The sequence below is a fragment of the Salvelinus sp. IW2-2015 genome, linkage group LG4q.2 (assembly GCF_002910315.2).
Source record: "Salvelinus sp. IW2-2015 linkage group LG4q.2, ASM291031v2, whole genome shotgun sequence".
Classification (NCBI taxonomy): domain Eukaryota; kingdom Metazoa; phylum Chordata; class Actinopteri; order Salmoniformes; family Salmonidae; genus Salvelinus; species Salvelinus sp. IW2-2015.
Genome location: NC_036843.1, coordinates 11267026 through 11289161, shown reverse-complemented (window position 1 = coordinate 11289161; position 22136 = coordinate 11267026). Strand labels below are relative to the sequence as shown.

The window sequence follows — 22136 nt, the reverse complement described above, 5'->3', positions numbered from 1 at the left end:
TCCATAGAGGAACTCTGGAGCTCTGTCAGAATGACCATCGGGTTGGTCACCTCCCTGACCAAGGCCTTTCTCCCCCGATTGCTCAGTTTGGCTAGGCGGCCAGCTCTAGGAAGAGTCTTGGTAGTTCCAAACTTTTTGAGGCCACTGTTCTTGGGGACCTTCAATGCTGCAGAAATGTTTTTGTTACCCTTCCCCAGATCTGTGCCTTCGACATAATCCTGTCTCAGAGTTCTACGGACAATTCCTTTCCTTTGATCTGTCGCAGCCGGCCGCAACCGGGAGGTCCGTGGGGCGACGCACAATTGGCATAGCGTCGTCCGGGTTAGGGAGGGTTTGGCCGGTAGGGATATCCTTGTCTCAGTATGTAAAAAAAAAAAAAAAACATTTTAATAAAATGTATGCACTCTACTGTAAGTCGCTCTGGATAAGCGCGTCTGCTAAATGACTAAAAATGTAAATGTAAAAATCTCATGGCTTGGTTTTTTCTCTGACATGCACTGTCAACTGTGGGACCTTATATAAACAGGTGTGTGCCTTTCCAAATCATGTCCAATCAATTGCATTTACCACAGATCGACTCAATCAAGTTGTAGAAACATCTCAAATATGATCAATGGAAACAGGATGCACCTGGGCTCAGTTGAGTGTCGTAGCAAAGGGTCTGATTACTTATGTAAATAAAGTATCTGTTTTTTTATTTGTAATAAATGTTTTTTTTAAATGTAAAAACCTGTTTTTGCGTTGTCATTATGGGATATTGTGTGTAGATTGATATTATTATACTTTTTTTCCAGAGGTCTGAATGCTTTCCGAATGCACTCTATGTATTTATGTGTGTGTGTGTTATATATATATATATATATATATTGCACCAGCAGAGGGTGCTATGTAAGACCCACACATTTATCAATTTCATCTGAACAGAATTTCAATTTTCATGAGTGGGAGATGCAAACATTGGTGAAAAATCGGTTTAATTGAATGCGCTTTGGGTGTATTCTGGCACATGGGTTTGTGCCCAAAATGATCTGAGGCAGCCTTAAATAGCGTCGTGGGTTGTATGCAGGGGTTGTATGCAGTTTACGCTGCACCCCACACAGAGGTAGAGACAGTTAGAAACTTTGCAACCAGCTCTTGTGTCCTTAAGCTTACCTCATCATGCTTTCATTGTCACCAATACTGTCTCTGTTTCTGTGTCCTCTCTGGACCAAAGGAGAGGCTGGGAGTGTGGGAACAGAGAGAAAGGAATAGAAAGAGAGGAAGAGAAGGGACCTGGTGCATGGGGAGGACTGGGAGCAATACTCTCAGATCAGCCTACGTGTATGCCTTTGTGGCAGAGCATTGGGGAGGGAGTGTTATGGTGCGTGTAAGTGTGTGTGGCGGAGATGGGAGTTGTGGTGTGTGTGTGAGGGGGGAGGGGGGGAGTCAGGGGAGAAGCAAGAGATGAAGAGAATGAGCGTGCCGCTTAGGAAATGTCACACTGGGAAGATTTGCAGGTTTTGATCCAGGCAAATTAATGCAAAACCCCAGTGCAAGTATTTGATTTGGGAAAAACTTTGGAGGAGACTCATCTCTTAATAATAATGATTGGGTTTACATTCATTTCCTCCCCTATTCACTTCCACAGGAGAGCTGATCACCGCTGCTTGTGAGCTGGGGGTAAGAATTAGCCGTATTGTTTAATCAATTCACTCATTAACTCTTATAAGCATTAAGGGAGTTTAATTAAGCATGGGCAGAAAGCAGATTAATTTACTTTAAGTCCACATTTTTCGCCCAATCTTTTCAATACACTTATTTTACCAAGTTAGAAGTGGAGAATGCTATAATTTGCATCCCGTTTTTTAAATCCAATTAAAGTCAATGGTAAGGCGATGGCTTTTGTAGGCTTTGCCTTATGTAGGGTATAAGGCTTATTATATCCACCCCTCTTTTTGTGTATGTGTGTGTAAGCCGCGAAGAATGAACTAAATCGGGTTAACAGTTATAATAAGTTGTATTATTTAATAAAGTTTATTACGCCGCTGTGATCCTTTTAGGGAGGCTGTGTCAGTGTCACTATGCCAGTAATCCTGTCGTTAGTGCCGCAGTCCGTGTGGCCTTCCCGTCTGCCTGTCAGGCCTCCCCAGGGTTCGGAGGACCTCCCTGGGCCCAGGGCCGCCGGCCCTTCCCTCCAATCCCCAGGGCTCTGGAGCTCTCTCTGCCCACAGCTTCCCGTGGCCTTGGTGCCCCTCCGCTGTCCTTTCATTCTTTAACTATGAGCCTGTCCGTCTAAATCTGCCTCAACATCCCCTCTTTCCTACCTCCACCTCATGTTCACCTGCCTGCCTGTCTGACACAACCATCTGTTTACCAAACTGGGATTTTTGAATGTCTTCCCTTATTTTCTTTCTTTCTTTGCTGTCTGTCCACTTTCCTCTCTCTCATTGTTCGCTCTTGGGCTCCTCCCCTTTCACTCTTCCTTTTTACCACCCACTCATCCTCTCCTTGTCTCTTTCCCTTTGACCATTCATTTACATCACTAGCTTTAAAAGCTCCTCCAGTCTCTCCTCAGACCTGGCTGGTTGTTGTGGACCTGGCCAGGGGTCATTGACCTTGGCAGTGTCCGTGATGATTGGTGGGGTAATCACACTCACCTCTCAGTGGCGACTCCATTTGAAGGGCTGGCCCTGCTCCCTGGCTGGCCCAGCTTTATCAGTGCCAGGGAATGAGTCTGTGTGTAATGACTGAGCCCTTATCGGCCTGGAGAAGACTTAGCGGCTAATTGCAGTGATTTCTGGGATCCCCAGGGCGGGAGTGGCTGCGGCACCGAGGTAGTTTGGGTCCAGGGCTGGCGAGCACCACGTGCTGCAGCACGGACTCCAGAGAGGTGCCTTGTCCTTGGGAAGTGATGAGGGGAGGAAGAGGAGGAGGAATGGGTTGTGTAGAGAGAGAGAGAGAAGAAAGAGGGTTGGGAGGCCCTCTCATTGTGGAGTCAATCAGCGGTCAGGTCACACAGTAACACTATGGATCTCTAGGCCAGGCCTGCCACTCCATCCATCCCTTCACCTCTACCACCGCTCCCCAGGGTCACACACTCACTGCAGACAAAGGTGCAGCTCACGTACAGCGCTGGTCGCAGTGGGGCTCATTAAAATGACAGGCTTTCATTACCCTTCTACCCTCTCTCCCTTTCATCCTGCCTCAGCCCCATGCCCCCTCTCCTTCCCTCACTGTATTCTTCCACCACACTTCATTTTGCACTCCTCAAACTCTTTAGCCTGATATCCAGGGCCAAGAGTATTTCCTGAATTGACCGGGAAAAACATCTACCTCGATGTTCTCAGTCTGGGACTGATAGCTGGCTTTCTCCGGTCTCTCTCTTCATAATCCCTCCCCTGGTTCCTGACGTGTCCTCTCTCTGTGTTGGTCGGGGCAGGTGGCTCACCCCCCGGGCTACCCACTACCCAGTCTTCACCCTGCTGGCGCTCCTGGCTCTGTCCCTGCTGCCCTGCCTCTCCATGGCTCCGGCCCACAGTGTCAACCTACTGAGCAGCCTGCCGGGGCCAGCCTGGGCCCTCTGCTTCACTGTCTGCAGGTAGGACTACAATTTAACGCCAAGGTCAGGCGTTCTCCTGGTCAGGCCACCTAGTCAGTGAAAACTCCTGGCCCTTCTCATCTACTCATTATAGTCAATATGATTAGTCTGCTGTATCCAATAGTGCTGTAACTCTGGTATTCTGCAGTGACACGTCTGTTAATAATGGACCTCCGCGAAAATAGTAGGCTTGAAGGTCAATGTTACATTCAAATCTCCTATCATCATATCTAAGCCATTATGACGCCAATGTCGATAAAAATTCGCAAATCACCTTGTTTGGAGGTACACAAACTCCCTCTCGTCATGAGCTGTCAGGCCCTTACCGAGAACCACATACCGGATTTTTAACAGGGTCGTTAGCATTAGGAATAAGGCAATTTCTTGCCCCATCTTAGCGCAATATCTAGGCCTCGGATAAGGAGACTACAGCATCCATAAAGAGACCATTAGACTTGCCACCTTTCAGACTGAATAAGCTTGTAGGGGCAACAGTTTTGATTTAAATTGATCATTTATCGCTCTCACCTGCCAATAGAAAACCAGCTATGTGCTACCTTTTTGTAGCATTTCTGACAAAGCTCATATCTTTTTCAGCCAAAGCTTAGAGTTCTAACACCAGGTCAAGCAACTTGGTTGCTCGGAAACTCACAGGTGCTGCTTCACCAGGCTGCCAATCATAAGAAGTGTATGAGAACAAACCTAGGCTACTGTAGATAGCTAGCTATATGGTGGTTTTTAAGCTGAGGTTTATCAATAAATGCAAACAGATCATTTGATTAGCTAGGTAGCTATCTAGCTAATGTTAGTGAGTGCAGCAGCTAGGCTCTACAGAGCCTAACACCAGTCAGCTGAAAGCTAATTAGCTAGAAAGGCAAAGAAAGGTAGCTTGCTATATTTGGTTATTTAAGGTTTTTACACAAATTCCTTCAGCCATTAGCTAGCTAGCTAGAGCCAGACAACAGCTGACCTCAACACAGAAGCTAGCTAATGTTAGCTAGTTAGCTCACGTCCAAATTCCAGTGCTACATTTTCCCACAAAACATAGCTAGCTAGTCTGCCTGACACATTTCACTGTCAGAAAGGACACAACTCAAACTGAGAATTGCTAGCTAACTCCACATGTAAACAGTGCCTTAGTTGTACACTACTGCAGTGTGCAAATGCATGCTTTTTAGCATCAGAAAAACTCACCAGTTTCTAGCATCCATAATAAATTCCAGTACGCTCCTTCACTTGTCGTCTTGAAATTTTTATCCAAATATGTGCCAAACTAGCAACTCTGCCACGTGTTGGATCTTTGTCAACAACTCTGCCGTGCACAGCTCTAGGGGAGGGGGCTTTGATTATATACATGTATAGGATGCATAACTCTGCAACGCTGTAGGCTAGAAACAAGCTGTAAAAGGCACAAGAAACACACACCTCTAGTGTAAATGGAGATATATTTGTTTAGTCTCTATGGCTGAGTTATATGACTTTCAAAAGTGAATGACTTAAAACAGTTTTCTTTCTTTTTACTTGAGCGATCACCTTCTGAAAACTGCAGACAATTACTTTTGACTATAAATGGTAAATTCTACACATACTTTAATCGTTAGTTCAACTTTTATTTTAGATATTAGAGGGCAACAGCCAGCAGACCAGGGTTTAAACCAGCAACCCTTGCAGTTATGCAAGTACACCACCTGTGCCATTAAGGTCCAGACCTTTTGTCAGATGCCGCATTACAGGTTACAATAGCACTGCTAATGACAGCCTTTTGGTTGCTTAAAAATCAGGCTTTGCATTTGGAAATGTTTTATAATGTTCCTTTAAAAGAAAATCACCCTCCGGTGTAAAAAACATGGAAATAAAAAACAAACCTTGTTTTTAATAGATAATGTATGTTTAGGTTGGCCTAATAACTAACCTGGACAATTACTAAATGAGCCAACAAATGGGATTTTATCACAACATTTCAACTCCCAAAGAGCAGTTCTTCATAGCATAATTCTGTAATCCAACTGACGTTTGCATCTTGCTGCTTAGAGAAAGGGTTGGTGATATTTGTGTGTAGTCTCTTTCAGCTAGTAGTGTTTCTGATCCCCTGTTCTGTATTCAGAACAGAGTCTCACCACACTCCTCACCCACAAACATACCCAGCCTGTTTACCCATTGCCCTCCCATTGTCACTGTGTGTTTTTGTGTCACGCCCCCTCCAAGTGCCTGACCCCCCTCTTATCGCCCAGCATGCTCCCAATCCTGACATGGCACGATTTCTAATCTCTCCCCTTCTGCCCTCCTGGGTCTAAGACGGACAGGATCACCACTCCTCCCTCGCTATCACCACTCCTCCCTCGCTGTCCCTCCCTCCCTCCCTCAATCATGAGCTCAGAATGTGTTATGTTACTGTGTCTCGGCACATTCCCATGCCACCCCGCCTGTGGTGGTCCTCCTACAGCTCAGCCTGCCTGCTGACCCCATCCTGAAAGGAATATTTTCCACTCTCTCTCTTTGTGTGCGTTTATCTCACACTGTCGGGCTGGCATACCTTGCATAACCGTTTTCTGATTGAGGTAGTTTCCTACTTGTGTGCACTGTGCACCATTGGTGGCAGTTTACTGTTAGAATGTTTTCCCTTTGACATAGTTTTACATTTTACAAGGCCCATTTATGCATGCAGTGCTATTTTAAATTTATACCATACTCTGTGTTTGATTTACTGTTCCAACAAATTAGTTGTGGCATATGTTAAACTGTTTTAGCACAGATACAGTACCTATCAGCAAGCTGTTTTGGGCCAGAGAAAGCAGGTGATACAGGGCTGGGACTGTCACTGCTCCCATGTGGGCTGGGTCTATTATCTGTGTGCTTGGCCGGTGGTGGGCTAGGTGGCAGGTGTGCTGGAGGGGTCAGGGTACAGGGTTAGCCCTGCTGGAGGCTGGAGCAGGACAGTGGCTGAGGAGGAAGTGCTCTCCCCATGTGGACTTGCCCTCAGCCCGGACTGACTGACTGCAGCCTTAGCCCCTGCCCTGCCTCTCCCTTTCCTTTCCACTCTTACTCACTGCTCTGGAGCTGTTCTGTTCTGGTTTGGGCTCTGTGGATCTCTTTCTCTGAGTCTCTGTCTCTCTGATATGGACTCAACTCCATTTTGGAATTTGTTTCATAAACAATCAATAGCACCATTTCACTAAGCTCTGGCTAGCCACTTCCATACTGTGATTTCTGGAGCCAGCAGCTATGCATGCTGTCTGAAGATATTTGGACCACAGCGCATGCAAAGTGCAGCCCTGTTTGTAATCTCTAAGGATTTAGATCCAATTTTGGATTATAGTTAGACTAAGTGAAAAGTCATTATGTAGACCCCCCCCCCCCCACTGGGCTGATGGGCACTGAGGACTTCAGCCAGAGCACCAACCCACACCCTGTAAGCTCTTAAGTATGTATAATCTAGCTTTTCAATTTGAAAAATAGGCATAAAAGGTTTTAGTCATTATCTGTTTGGGGCTTGGTTTGGGTTTAGCCTGTGGCTGGAGTTCAGCTGGCAACTTGGTGTGGTACTGGTAGGGTTTGAGGGGGAAAGGGGGTAGATGGTTTCCGGAATGGTTGTCTGGGGACCTTGGGTGCTTCACCCGTGCCTGTTAGGGTGGCAGAGATGGCATGCTACGCCCCTGTGGGGGTCCCTCCGGCCAGACCGGTCCTTCAGACTATATGCCAAACCTGACCAGTCTGCACTTCCTACCTGCCTAGCCCTCTCAGGGACATTTAGGTTAAGCTCTATAAGTGGAATTGTAGTAATACCTAGAAAATGGCAGTTATTGGCATTTCCCCTGGTTTGTATCAATTTCCATAAGTTTTGTTTGTACCCCAGCAGAATTTTGAGAGTGGTTATGGAAGTGGGTGCACCAGAGGAATAGTCCGTTTTAAATGCATAGGGACTAAGTATCAATTGTCTGCAGACCTATTGCATTCAAGTTATTACATGTTATGCACTTAAAAAAAATGTTTTTGACTTGAAATGTTAGTTTCTCACGAACAGTAAATTGCAAGACCTTGAAATTTGTCTGGAATATTGCCAACATAGCAAGCCTTTGATGTATCAATTTAAATTAGTTGGACAGATTGCCGTGTTTAATGTGGTGGAATGTAAGTTGATAGGCTTGGAAGCCATTTCTCCCTAAACTGCCAGTTGCATAAGTTTAAAATGTAGCACTTAGCTTCCCTTTGATTTGTCAATTACAGCACATGGCTTGATCACATGGTTTGATGGCCAAATTGCACATCTCTTTATGTTTTCACACCAGGACTTGATAGGCCTTTGAAGATGGTGGCCATAATGATAATAATTAGTATCGATTGCACTTGAAATTTCATAGGAATAATATGTGGCCCTATCAGTCTTAGATGATAATCCAGAGAGCTCAGTATTTGGTGCTCCCTCATTTCACAGTTTATCTGCTAAAGCTCCTCTGAAACTGTGCTACCTGAGAGGAATCTCTCTCACTTCAGAGAGAGAGAGAGCACACAGACACAACCAGAGGAGCGCTAAAACAACAACAACATTGTCTGTTACAACCACTAACATCCAACAATCAGCACTTTTGACACGTTGTGTAATAGTAAGATTATAAAACAACAGGATTCCTGAGGCTCACCAAATGGGCCCCATACCCCTCCCTTGTCCCAAAGGTACACCTGCGAGACACTCAACTGCCAAGAGCAGGCCTCTGTGGACCAGCTGATAACTCAGTGGACCGGCAGGGGCGGGCGGTGTGCCAGACCCTGCCTAGTGCCCAGTGCTGTGGCACAGGCCCCTTAAAAGGGCCTCCACCACATGGTCCTGATGGTGCACCCCCTTCCCCGTTGCTGCTCCCTCAGATGGGTTGTTTTTCCACGGGGCTGAGGCTGCTGGAGGGACGTGTGTGGCGGGGTCATCACTGGATCAGTCTGTGTGTGTCTTTTTGGGTGCTTATGCGTGTTTTTGTCCGGAGTTTTATAGAGGTTAACAGCTGAACATCCCCCTCTATCCCCATCCGCTACCCCCCCTGCCAGTGGCCAGGCAGACCCTACCTTTCACATCTGTTGTGGTCAGGCGCTCAGTGTTCAAGGCGCTCAGTGTTCAGAGCCATAGCTTCTCTCAACCATAGGTTGAAGAGGGTAGTTGTATTGTTTGATAACCTATTTAAAAGCTATGTTTGGACCTTTGCCCTGTCTGTATGATATCCTACTGTCTCCTAAGACATAAGGCCTCCTGCTCCTCTCACCCCCATCCTCAGCATGACCAATGGTTCCCCCCAGGACTCATTCTGTAATGCAGTTAAACAGATGTTTAATGAAGATGTTATTTCCTCATTACTGGCAGTGGGATGGGGTAGGAGGGGGGTAGAGTGGGGTAGATAGACAGCATAACAAAGTACCAGTTTTAATATTCCCCTCGCCCGTGGGCCTGAGATTGTGTCGGCCTCAGACGTCAATATTACATCCCTCACCCACCACAGGCAGTCTTAATAAGGCACCAGGCTAGAAGATGGATCAGACTTGGCAATTACAATTCTTCCAGAATTAGTTCATGGAATCTGTAGAGCAACATGTATTTATCAGTGGTGGCTGCCTAATGACTTTGTTAAAATAGCAGCAGCAGCTGTATAAAAATGGCTTTCTATGAATCGCATAAACATAGGATTTCTGTAATTTGTTTTTTTCTGTTTTATGTAATTTTTGTGTGTTGGTCTGGAGATTAAGATGGCATTATGGGACAAATTGTCATATCATAGGCTGCATTGTTTGAGCAGGATTGTGGTGATTAATTTTGCACGCGCGTTCGGGCGGGCACTCTCCTGGAGGAGGGGTGTCTGAGCCTCATTCCGCTCTCAGGTCCATTTTACCTCTCTCCTCTTCTCATCTCTCCTTTCTTTGCTGCTGTTGCTGCCTCTGCCTGATTGGAGAGTTTAAACAGAAATGTGTGCACATTGAGGAAGGTTAGTTTACTAGCTGTTGGAAGGCACAAACTAGGCATTATGAATACATTTATTATGTTTTAATAATTATATACAGTACCAGTCAAAAGTTTGGACACCTACTCAGTCTAGGGTTTTTCTTTATTTTTACTTTTTTCTACATTGTAGAAAAGCAGTGAAGACATCAACACTATGAATTAACACCAATGGAATCATGTAGTAACCAAACAAATGTTAAATAAATCAAAATATATTTTATATTTCAGATTCTTCAAAGTAGCCACCCTTTGCCTTGATAACAGCTTTGCACACTCTTGGCATTCTCTCAACCAGCTTCATGATGTAGTCACCTGGAATGCATTTCAATTAACAGGTGTGCCTTGTTAAGTTAATTTGTGGAATTTCTTTCCTCAATGCGTTTGATCCAATCAGTTGTGTTGTGACAAAGTAGGGGTGGTATACAGAAGATAGCCCTATTTGGTAAAAGGCAAGTCCATATTATGGCAATAACAGCTCAAACAAGCAAAGAGAAATTACAGCCCATCATTACTTTAAGACATGAAGGTCAGTCGATCCGGACAATGTCAAGAACTTTGAACGTTTCTTCAAGTGCAGTCACAAAAACCATCAAGCACTTTGATGAAAGGGAAAGGGGGTGATACCTAGTCAGTTGTACAACTGAATGCCTTCAACTGAAATGTGTCTTCTGCATTTAACCCAACCCAACCCTCTGAATCAGAAAGGTGTGGGGGGCTGCCTTAATCGACATCCATGTCTTCAACCAAACTGGCTCTCATGAGGACTGCCACAGGAAAGAAAGATCCAGAGTTACCTCTGCTGCAGAGGATAAGTTCATTAGAGTTACCAGCCTTAGATTGCAGCCCAAATAAATGCTACAGAGTTCAAGTAACACACATCTCAACATCAACTGTTCAGATGAGACTGTGTGAATCAGGCCTTCTCGGTCAAATTGCTGCAAAGAAACCACCACTAAAGGACACCATTAAGAAGAGACTTGCTTGGGCCAAGAAAATTAGACCAGTGGAAATCCGTCCTTTGGTCTGATGAGTCCAAATGTGTGATTTTTGCTTCCAACCACCGTGTCTTTGTGAGACGCAGAGTAGGTGAACGGATGATCTCCGCATGTGTAGTTCCCACCGTGAAGCACGGAGGCAGTTTGGGGGTGCTTTGCTGGTGACACTGTCAGTGATTTATTTAGAATTCAAGGCACACTTAACCAACATGGCTACCACAGCATTCTGCAGCAATACGCCATCCCATCTGGTTTGCGCTTAGTGGGACTATTATTTGTTTTTCAACAGGATAATGACCCAACACGCCTCCAGGCTGTGTAAGGAATATTTGACCAAGAAAGAGAGTGATGGTGCTGCATCAGATGACCTGGCCTCCACAATCACCTGACCTCAACCCAATTGAGATGGTTTGGGATGAGTTGGACCGCAGAGTCAAGGAAAGTCACCCAACAAGTGCTCAGCATATGTGGGAACTCCTTCAAGACTGTTGGAAAAGCATTCCTCATGAAGCTGGTTGAGAGAATGCCAAGGCTACTTTGAAGGATCTAAAATATATGTTGATTAATTGTAACACTTTTTTGGTTACTACATGATTACATGTGTTATTTCATAGTTTTGATATCTTCACTATTATTCTACAATGTAGAAAATAATAAAAATAAAGAAAAACCCTGGAATGAGTAGGTGTGTCCGAAAATGTGACTGGTCCTGTATGTAGCAGCCATACAATCATGTTCATGATCTATTATACATGTGTAATGTACTCTATGCTTTATATGATATAGTTTTGTTACCCCTCTTTTTCCTAGCTTGGCCCAAAAACCGGGTTGCGTGTCTGTTTTCCAAATGTGATACAACAGAGCACTAAGCCACAAACACTGTCATATTATCTAAAGATCCTCAGTGTTCAGCCCACTGTCCTGTCCTGGCCACAGCTAAGCCCTGGGGTGTCAGTGTTACTGAGCCAAGGCCAGCTGGAACCCTCTGTCACCCCAGACCAGGCCGGGACACCACTTCATGGGCTTCATCCTAGCCTCTTCAGGAATGTGTGATTCTTTTCCAGCCATGTCTCTCTCAAAGCGCCACTCTCTGGGTGAGGGAACAGTGGTGGGCCGATCAGCGATGGCACAGCTGTGGCATTCTGTGGTCTTTGGGGTGTTGTGTGACAGTCCATCCCCTGGTCTGGCCCTTTGTGCTGCCTCATTCACTACACATTCACTACAGACGGCTGCTTCGCTGGTGGTGGCGCTTTGTGTGGTATTATTGTGGCCAGCCCAGGCAGGCATTTGGTGCTCGGCTGCAGTGTAGTGCTGGCAAGCCTCTGGCCCATGTTTAGGAACTGAGACATTTTCTGCTTTGTCTCTTCAAAGTGAGAGTGGCAAGCTATTAGTGTCCTACTGTCTGTCCTTGTGGAAGACACTGGTAACTACAGTGCAGACCCAAAGTATTCAGACCCATTTACTTTTTCCACATTTTGTTACCTTATTCTATAATTGATCAAAATTATTATAATTTCGTTTTTTTTCTCATCAATCTACACACAATACCCCATAATGACGAAGTGAAAACAGGTTTTTAGAAATTTTTGCAATTGTATTAAACATCAAAAACAGAAATACCTTATTTACATAAGTATTCCGACTTTTTGCTATGAGATTCGAAATTGGGCTCAGGTGCATCCTGTTTCCATTGATCATCCTTGAGATGTTTCTACAACTTGATTGGAATCCACCTGTGGTAAATTAAATTGATTGGACATGATTTGGAAAGGCACACACCTGTCTACATATGGTCCCACAGTTGACAGTCGTTGTCAGAGCAAAAACCAAGCCATGAGGTCGAAGGACTTGTCCGTAGAGCTCCGAGACAGGATTGTGTCGAGGCACAAATCTGGGGAAGGGTACCAAAATAATTCTGCAGCATTGAAGGTCCAAGAATACCGTGGCCTCCATCATTCTTTAATGGAAGAAGTTTGGAACCACCAAGACTCTTCCTAGAGCTGGCCGCCTGGCCAAACTGAGCAAAGGAGAAGTGCCTTGACATGGAGGTGACCAAGAACCTGATGGTCACTCTGACAGAGCTCCAGAGTTCCTCTGTGGATATAGGAGAACCTCCAGAAGGACAACCATCTCTGCAGCACTCCACCAGGACCTTTATGGTAGAGTGGCCAGATGGAAGGCTCTCCTCAGTAAAAGGCACATGACAGCCCACTTGGAGTTTGCCAAAAGGCACCTAAGGACTCAGACGATGAGAAACAAGACTCTCTGGTCTGAAAAAAACAAGATTTAACTCTCATTCAAGGGTTTTCTTTATTTTTACTATTTTATACATTGTAGAAAAATAGTGAAGACATCACAACTATGAAATAACGCATGCAATCATGTAGTAACCAAAAAAGTGTTAATCAAATATACACTGCTCAAAAAAATTAAGGAACACTTAAACAACACAATTAACTCCAAGTCAATCACACTTCTGTGAAATCAACTGTCCACTTAGGAAGCAACACTGATTGACAATAAATTTCACATGCTGTTGTGCAAATGGAATAGACAAAAGGTGGAAATTTAGGCAATTAGCAAGACACCCCCAATAAAGGAGTGATTCTGCAGTGTTGACCACAGACCACTTCTCAGTTCCTATGCTTCCTGGCTGATGTTTTGGTCACTTTTGAATGCTGGCGGTGCTTTCACTCTAGTGGTAGCATGAGACGGAGTCTACAACCCACACAAGTGGCTCAGGTAGTGAAGCTCATCCAGGATGGCACATCAATGCGAGCTGTGGCAAAAGGTTTGCTGTGTCTGTCAGCGTAGTGTCCAGAGCATGGAGGCGCTACCAGGAGACAGGCCAGTACATCAGGAGACGTGAGGAGGCCGGAGGAGCAACAACCCAGCAGCAGGACCGCTACCTCGCCTTTGTGCAAAGGAGGAGCACTGCCAGAGCCCTGCAAAATGACCTCCAGCAGGCCACAAATGTGCATGTGTCAGCATATGGTCTCACAAGGGGTCTGAGGACTCATCTCGGTACCTAATGGCAGTCAGGCTACCTCTGGCGAGCACATGGAGGGCTGTGCGGCCCCACAAAGAAATGCCACCCCACACCATGACTGACCCACCGCCAAACCGGTCATGCTGGAGGATGTTGCAGGCAGAAGAACGTTCTCCACGGCGTCTCCATGTCTCCACGTCTCCACGTCTGTCACATGTGCTCATGTGCTCAGTGTGAACCTGCTTTCATCTGTGAAGAGCACAGGGCGCCAGTGGCAAATTTGCCAATCTTGGTGTTCTCTGGCAAATGCCAAACTTCCTGCACGGTGTTGGGCTGTAAGCACAACCCCCACCTGTGGACGTCGGGCCCTCATACCACCCTCATGGAGTCTGTTTCTGACCGTTTGAGCAGACACATGCACATTTGTGGCCTGCTGGAGGTCATTTTGCAGGGCTCTGGCAGTGCTCCACCTGCTCCTCCTTGCACAAAGGCGGAGGTAGCGGTCCTGCTGCTGGGTTGTTGCCCTCCTACGGCCTCCTCCACGTCTCCTGATGTACTGGCCTGTCTCCTGGTAGCGCCTCCATGCTCTGGACACTACGCTGACAGACACAGCAAACCTTCTTCCCACAGCTCGCATTGATGTGCCATCCTGGATGAGCTGCACTACCTGAGCCACTTGTTGTGTGGTTGTAGACTCCGTCTCATGCTACCACTAGAGTGAAAGCACCGCCAGCATTCAAAAGTGACCAAAACATCAGCCAGGAAGCATAGGAACTGAGAAGTGGTCTGTGGTCACCACCTGCAGAATCACTCCTTTATTGGGGGTGTTCTGCTAATTGCCTATAATTTCCACCTTTTGTCTATTCCATTTGCACAACAGCATGTGAAATTTATTGTCAATCAGTGTTGCTTCCTAAGTGGACAGTTTTTGATTTCACAGAAGTGTGATTGACTTGGAGTTACATTGTGTTGTTTAAGTGTTCCCTTTATTTTTTTGAGCAGTGTATTATATATTTGAGATTCTTCAAAGTAGCCACCCTTTGCCTTGATCACAGCTTTGCCCACTCTTGGCATTGTCTCAACCAGCTTCATGATGTAGTCACCTGGAATGCATTTCAATTATCAGGTGTGCCTTGCTAAAAGCCTTGTTAAATAAAGGTTACATAAAAATAAAATAAAAGGTTTATTTGGGGATTTTCTTTCCTTAATGTGTTTTGAGACAATCAGTTGTGTTGTGACAAGGTAGGGGTGGTATACAGAAGTTAGACCTATTTGGTAAAAGACCATGTCCATATTATGTTAATAACAGCTCAAATAAGCAAAGAGAAACGACAGTCCCTCATTACTTTAAGACATGACAGTCAGTCAATAAGTACAATTTCAAGAACTTTGAACGTTTCTTCAAGTGCAGTCACAAAATCCATCAAGCGCTATGATGAAACTGGCTCTCTTGAGGACTGCCACAGGAAAGGAAGACCCAGAGTTACCTCTGCTGCAGAGTATACGTTCATTAGAGTTAACTGCACCTCAGATTGCAGACCAAATAAATGCTTCACAGAGTTCAAGTAAACGACACATCTCAACATCAACTGTTCAGAGGAGACTGCGTGAATCAGGCCTTCATGGTCGAATTGCTATAAAGAAACCACTACTAAAGGACACCAATAAGAAGAGACTTGCTTGGGCCAAGAAATATGAGAAATGGACATTAGACCGGTGGAAATCTGTCCTTTGGTCTGATGAGTCCAAATTTGCTTTGTGAGATGCAGCGTAAGTGAACGGATGACCTCCGCATGTGTGGTTCCCACCTTGAAGCATGGAGGAGGAGGTGTGATGGTGTGTGGGCTTGCTTTGCTGGTGACACTGTCGATGATTGATTTATTTAGAATTCAAGGCACACTTAACCAGCATGGCTACCACAGCATTCTGCAGCGATACGCCATCCCATCTGAGTTGGGGTTCGTGGGACTATTTGTTTTTCAACAGACAATGACCGAACACACCTCCAGGCTGTGTAAGGGCTATTTGACCAAGAAGGAGAGTGATGGAGTGCTGCATCAGATGACCTGGCCTCCACAATCACCCTACCTCAACCCAACTGAGATGGTTTGAGATGAGTTGGACTGCAGAGTGAAGGAAAAGCATCCAACAAGTGCTCAGCATATGTGCGAACTCCTTTAAGACAGTTGGAAAAGCTTTCCTTAAGAAGCTGGTTGAAAGAATGCCAAGAGTGTGCAAAGCTGTCATCAAGGCAAAGGGTGGCTACTTTGAAGAATCTCAAATATAAAATATATTTTGATTTGTTTTAACACTTTTTTGGTTACTACATGATTCCATATGTGTTATTTCATAGTTTTGATGTCTTCACTATTATTCTACAATGTAGAAAATAGTAAAAATAAAGAAAAACTCTAGAATGAGTAGGTGTGTCCAAACTTTTGACTGGTACTGTATGTAAGTGTGATATTTAGTTTTAGATTTTTTTGCAAAAAAATCTAAACCTGTTTTTGCTTTGTCATTTTGGGAAATTGTGTGTAGATTGATGAGGGGAAAAATATTTAATACATTTTAGATTAAGGCTGTAACGTAACAAAATGTGGAAAAGGTGAAGGGGTCTGAATACTTACCGAATGCACTGTATATCTGTGTTGGTTTGAGGACAATGTCTACAGGGTTTGTGGTTAGGAGTATTTATGGGTATTTGTGTTTTCTTGAAGGTATTTTTTCTTGTTCTGGTTACTGACTTATATACTCTCTTTTAGGATATTTTATTTTACAAAGTGAATTATTATATGATTTTGGTAGATTTATTTTACTTCAATAAGAGCTTGATGATTATGGTTCAAATTCCCAGGATTTAAAGAAATATTTTAATGAAATTAATTTCCATTATTTAAGTGTTTTGTATGTTTTTTTAGCAGAGCTAAGATCTCCCAATTCATGAAATACAATTTATTTACAGAATTTCTGTTTAGAATTCCTTTGTCATCCAGTTAATTACCCCAGTGATGAGACTGAGATATTCTGGCAAGCTGGATCAGTTCAGGGTAAAATACCCATATATTATTCTCCTGCCATGTCTCAACATTACAGCTATTGTCACTGAGCCACAACATTACAGAACAGCAGCACCCTGCACCACATTGAGCTTTGATAACAGGAAACATGGTCACAATGGTGTCATATTCTCTCCCAATTCATCTCCCTACCATGGGAGCAGCTAGCCCCATCCCCAGCCCAGAGAATGAGCCACGGAGAGGCTGACTGGGACCCAGGTGGTCCTCTGCAGACAGACAGGTAATTTAAACCTGAGAGTACACACATCACTGGGTTGTTACACACTGACAGGCCCTAGGAGAGAGATGTGTCAGTCTCTCAGAAGGAATAAAGGGCCAGGGGACAGGAATGTGGTTGTGTGTATGTGGGAATGTGCTTGTCAGGCAGGTCTGTAGAAGCCAAAGCAAGCCTGGTGTAATATCCACATTACTTCCAGGGACCCCCACTACTGCGCAGCACCCTGCTCTACCTCAAAACCAGCCCCCCTGCTAAGCGTGTGGGCTGGGGTTAATTGCCGCGCAGGGGGGTAGAATTGAGGGTGCGGGGAGTCCCTGCCCTTCAACAAAAGTCCCCATCTGCCCCCCACCCCTTCCTCCTACCCTTCAAGTTACAACTAATTCCTGGATCGGTGCAGTGAGAAAGACGCTGCTATCTCTTACTGAGACTGACCCCCCCACTCCCACTCCCACCACTAGACACCCCACACTCCAATCCTGCATCACATAGAACACAGAGCAAAAAGACTGGCAGAAAGGAGAGGGAAAAAATGAAGGAAAAAAGTCGTCAGCAAGCAATACTTTTTTTTACTCTCCTCCCTCTCCTTTTTTTTCTGATTTACGGCGCTTTCCTCAGAAAGCTCCATTGTTCCCCTAGCCTAAGTCTCATCAGGCCTTTTGTGGCTGACTATCACAGCGGCAGGCAGAGAGCTGGAAATGTATAAATGGTATCATGCCTTGTGATTAATGGCGGTACTTATGAGTCAGGTCTGATAACGGGCCTGCTCTCTACTCAATTTCAGATACCGTTAATGGAATCTGTCTTCTGCGATTGTAATGTGAGAGCGCCTAATTTGCTATGGAGCTTGAAGCTGTCACCGGCAAGGGATTGTGGGGTCATAAGGGACCTGGCAGCCGTTTGGCCTGCAGCTTGTATCTGCCGTGCTGAATAGAGCAGCTCTCTGCCTGTCAGTTAGCTGATAGGCTGATGAGGACTCTAAGCCACTCCACACAATGGCGGAAATGGCCATACTGCCTGACTTCCTTAATTGTGGAGCCCGCCAGGGACTGGGCGGCTTTTTTTTCTTCCTCTTTTTTCCCCCTCTCTCCTCCTCAACTTTTTTCTGTTTTCTTCATTTCATCCTCACGTACTCTGACCCCCCCACTCACACATCTCTGTACTATTTGAGTTGTCTTCCTCTTCTCCTCCTCATCATTTGTCGTCCCTCTCCCTCTGTGTCTCTTTTTAGTAAGTGGTGGGTCTTGCATATGACAGATTTATCCCAAGTTTGCTTCAGTTACCACTAAAGAGATGGAGGCAGGAGAGGAAGAAGGGGGGGGACACTTTTGAAGTAAAGGAGCATATCTCCCATAGTGGTTATCTATGTCAGGCTGGCGGATGAATTTGCTTCTGGAGAGAGAGGCCTGAAGGATGTGGTATGGGAATGGTCAGAGCTTTAGGTAGTACCTATGGCTAAAAGAATTGTTTCAATGACAGGTACTTGGACATTTTCAAAAATATGTCAATGATTTTGTTTTGCAGTCGTGGTCAACCATATCCGTCTATCATCAATATGAGTTTTCTAACTTTGGATAGCCACGAACCATACGCTTACCCATACCTTACCCATACCTTACCCATACCTTACCCATACCTTACCCATACCTTACCCTCTGCCACTCTTCCAGACTGGCAGACCCGGGGCCAGGTGCAGTGCTGGCTGGAGGGTGTTTGCTGTGTCCAGGCCCAGCTGGCAGTGGTCGGTGGTGGCCGAGGTCTTCTCCCTCAACCTCTTCGTTGGGCTCTTCTCCCTGACTGCCAGCTTCCACTGTGCAAATAGTGCCCCCCAGAGGAGTAAGGTAACTACACCATCCTTCTATATCATCCACCCTCACACAGGACAAGACATGCATATCAGCCACCTGAAACCACATAGACCGTTCCATTGTGATATCACAACTGTGTGCCTGAGGAAACTATATGGTACAATTTATAGAAATATGGTATGTGAATTTACAGACTGTTTATTTTTCAATGATAAATGCCATATATTGATACATTTAAGGAGTTGTTCACGATTTTACAACTTGATGTTAGATGGTGCCTTACCCTGAAAGTAGTCTATGGGCCAAGAGAAACTAATCCAGGTTTCACTTTTCTTTAAACAGCCACTACAAACATCTGCTAACCTTAACCACCACAAGCTAACAATCAATGGATGTGATGAGGGCATGTGAGCATGTTTTTACAAAAATTATGTCCAAATCACCTGAAATCAAATCAACTCCATATTTGGTTTGCTGTTACTTAAAGGTGAATTGGCCATAAACATTTTTTTTTTAAACATGCTCACATCACTTCCATGAATTGTTAGCTTGTGGTGGCCAAAGTTAACTGAAGTTTGTAGTGGCTGTTTAAAGAGAACTGAACCCTGGGTTACAGTTCATACTGGCCCATAGATACTTTCAGGGTGAAGAACCATCTAACTACTCCTTTAAGTCTCGTCTTGTTGTCAGGTTGCGCATTGGGGTGCGCTGTGCTGTGGCCTGGGCCTGTGTAACCAGCACACTCTGGTGTTGTACGTGGTGGTCATCATTCCCAGGGTCATGCTCCACCTCTGCTCTCACAGAGTAAGTTTAACGACACACCGCTCTTTTCCATCTGAGTGGCCATAGAGACGTAACACAACCAGGTAGACGAACTGGCCCATCTGAAAGGATGCTGAATAGATGTTATTGTGTGATTGTGTCAGGAGCTATCTGTCTGTGGGCTGATGTCTCTGGGACTGTGTTTCCTGCCTGTCTCCTACCTGGACACAGCTCGCTGGAGCTGGGGAGGCCAGACTTCCCTCTCAGGCCTCCTCACTCACCTACAGAGGACTGGGTACGGCACCTTTAGCCTAGTACACACTTATATACATTTACATATACTGTACTAACATACATTACAGTATATTGGAGCTTTACCACAAACTCTAGTGTGGGAGGTATGGTAGTGAGTTGATGTGTTTCTTTCTTTAATAATTGACCCTAGGCCAAGACAGAGGGAACCTCACCATGATGCTAAAGTGAGTATTATTCACTTTATTTTACAGATGAAGTCATTGCTATATCGAAATAGTTTTCTGGTATATTACATTAAATGTTGAATATTGAAGGTTATTTATTAGATAATGTGATCTGTAGAAGGGAAAGAGTTGTTTTCTAATGCTTTTGGCTCTAGACAGACAGGTTTAAACATCACACAAAAACCCATCAGTTCTGTTCTGAAGGAGGGAATCCATCCATCGCCAGTACTGGAGCCCGTCTGTCCCTCTCTTTCTTCTCTCTCCCCAGCTTTTGTTCTTCCCGCTCCCCTCTCTACCATCAAAGCAGAACTGAACCTGCTTAGAGGACCACATCTCTGTGTTCTGTTTCTCCAGCAGTTTGAAATGATCACTCAGCTCTGGTGTTTAAGCATGACAAGCTGTGATGACAGACACTGCAATATAGCTGGAGAGATTGTGTTTTCCTCCAACAACCCCCTCTATCCCCCCTGTCATCCAACTTCTGGTATTTTTCTACGGCTGACGCTTCTTAAGACCCCCCACCACCAACCCCCTCAGCCCGGCCCCACCCACTTCCATCACCCCCGCTGGTTGATGGACAAACATACCTTCAAGACGAGGGAGAGAGGCAAACATGACAAGCATGTCACATTGGGGACGTAAACCTCCCTAGAGAAGCTGACACAGTCTTACACACATATGCACATAACACACACACACATCGGCCTACACTCAATGATATGGAGACTCAATATGCTGTCAAAAAGAGATGGGTATTAAAGAAGAGGCAGGGAGCTATCTCTGCTCTGGGGAAGTGTCTGTGACTGACAGGCTCTCTGACAGGGGTTGGGTGGAGGACACATTTGTTGGTGTCTGTCAATCGGATGGAAAGGTGCATACAGTCATTAGAGTTAGTCTGTTTGATTAGAGAGGGGTCAGTTATTTGTGTCTTCCAGTCACAAGAAAGGGAAGTGGGAGGTTATTCAATAATTGGGGTCCTTCAGTTTGATGAAGGTTAGAGGGATGCGGTCATAGAGACATTGGTGTCTGCTAGTCAGAGGTTTTTGGTGTGTGTGTGTGTGTCAGGGCTCAGCTGACCCACTGTATGGCTGACCTGTCCCTCCCTGTGCTGGTCCTGGCTGGACTGGGCCTGTTCCTCCTCCTGGGACAGGTAAGGTAACACACCAGACAGACAGAAATCCCTCTCTGACAGGCGCAATCCAAGTCCATATACACTCACTTCATTCCTTCATGAGAAATAAAACCATTGCGAAGTGCTTTTAACATGAAAATAAACTATTCGACCTGTCGTGCTGCCATGGCACTGTACAATTAAAAGAAGAAAGGGAGATTTTGATGTGTTTGTCTACTAGTTGTAATGATGTGCATGTGAATGCATGTATCTGTATGTAGCAGTGCTCTCTGATGCAGTAATTCATTACAGTAGTGCCTATGCTGGGGTCGGTTGGGTGCCACTGATAAGGCAGAGCAGAGCCAGGCAGTCCCCAGGGCACTGCCAACCCCCTGCCTCCCCCTGCCTTCCCTGGGGGGCACCCAGACACACTTGGCTTTACACACACACAGACACACAAGCATGAACGTGCGCAAACACACTCGCAAACATACGTGGGTCATTCCATTGATATTCCATGGAAAGGCAAGTTTCCTGAAATACAGCACAATAAATATGCTATTTTTTCCAATTCTCATTTCCATTCACATAATTGTGTTTTGATTACCACTAGGGGATAGTGTTTTGTCGTTATTTTATAAAACCATTTACAACTGTCCTCTGTGCTGTAATGGTGATGTGCGGCAGAGTGGTAGGCTCCGTCACACAGTGACACATTCTGTCATCCAGACCCAGCATTAGGAAAGCAATCATGCTGTGGGCTACAGAACATGTTAGCTGTGATAGCGTGTCTGTCTACGGGCGGAGTGACGTTATCTCTCCTGTACCTAGATACATTTGGAAGGGAATTGCACTGCATGTACTGTATTTTCATGTACTTATTAGGAGATTGAAAATAAATGTGACGTGTAAAATGAACAGGTACCCTGCACATGTATTGTTGTTTTGGTTCTGTACTTCAACACTTTTGACTACTTTAATACACATATAAGTGAATTTGTCCATATACTTTGGTCACCTAAAATGAGGGACTATGTACAAAATTGCTGTAATTTCTATATACAGTGGGGCAAAAAAGTATTTAGTCAGCCACCAATTGTGCAAGTTCTCCCACTTAAAAAGATGAGAGAGGCCTGTAATTTTCATC

General features: G+C 45.1%; 1 pseudogene; it reads left to right on the top strand.

The window, feature by feature from the left end:
* Positions 1–1006: 1006 nt before the first annotated feature.
* Positions 1007–22136, top strand: part of LOC111962973 (protein O-mannosyl-transferase TMEM260-like) — a 27522-nt pseudogene continuing 6392 nt past the window's right edge.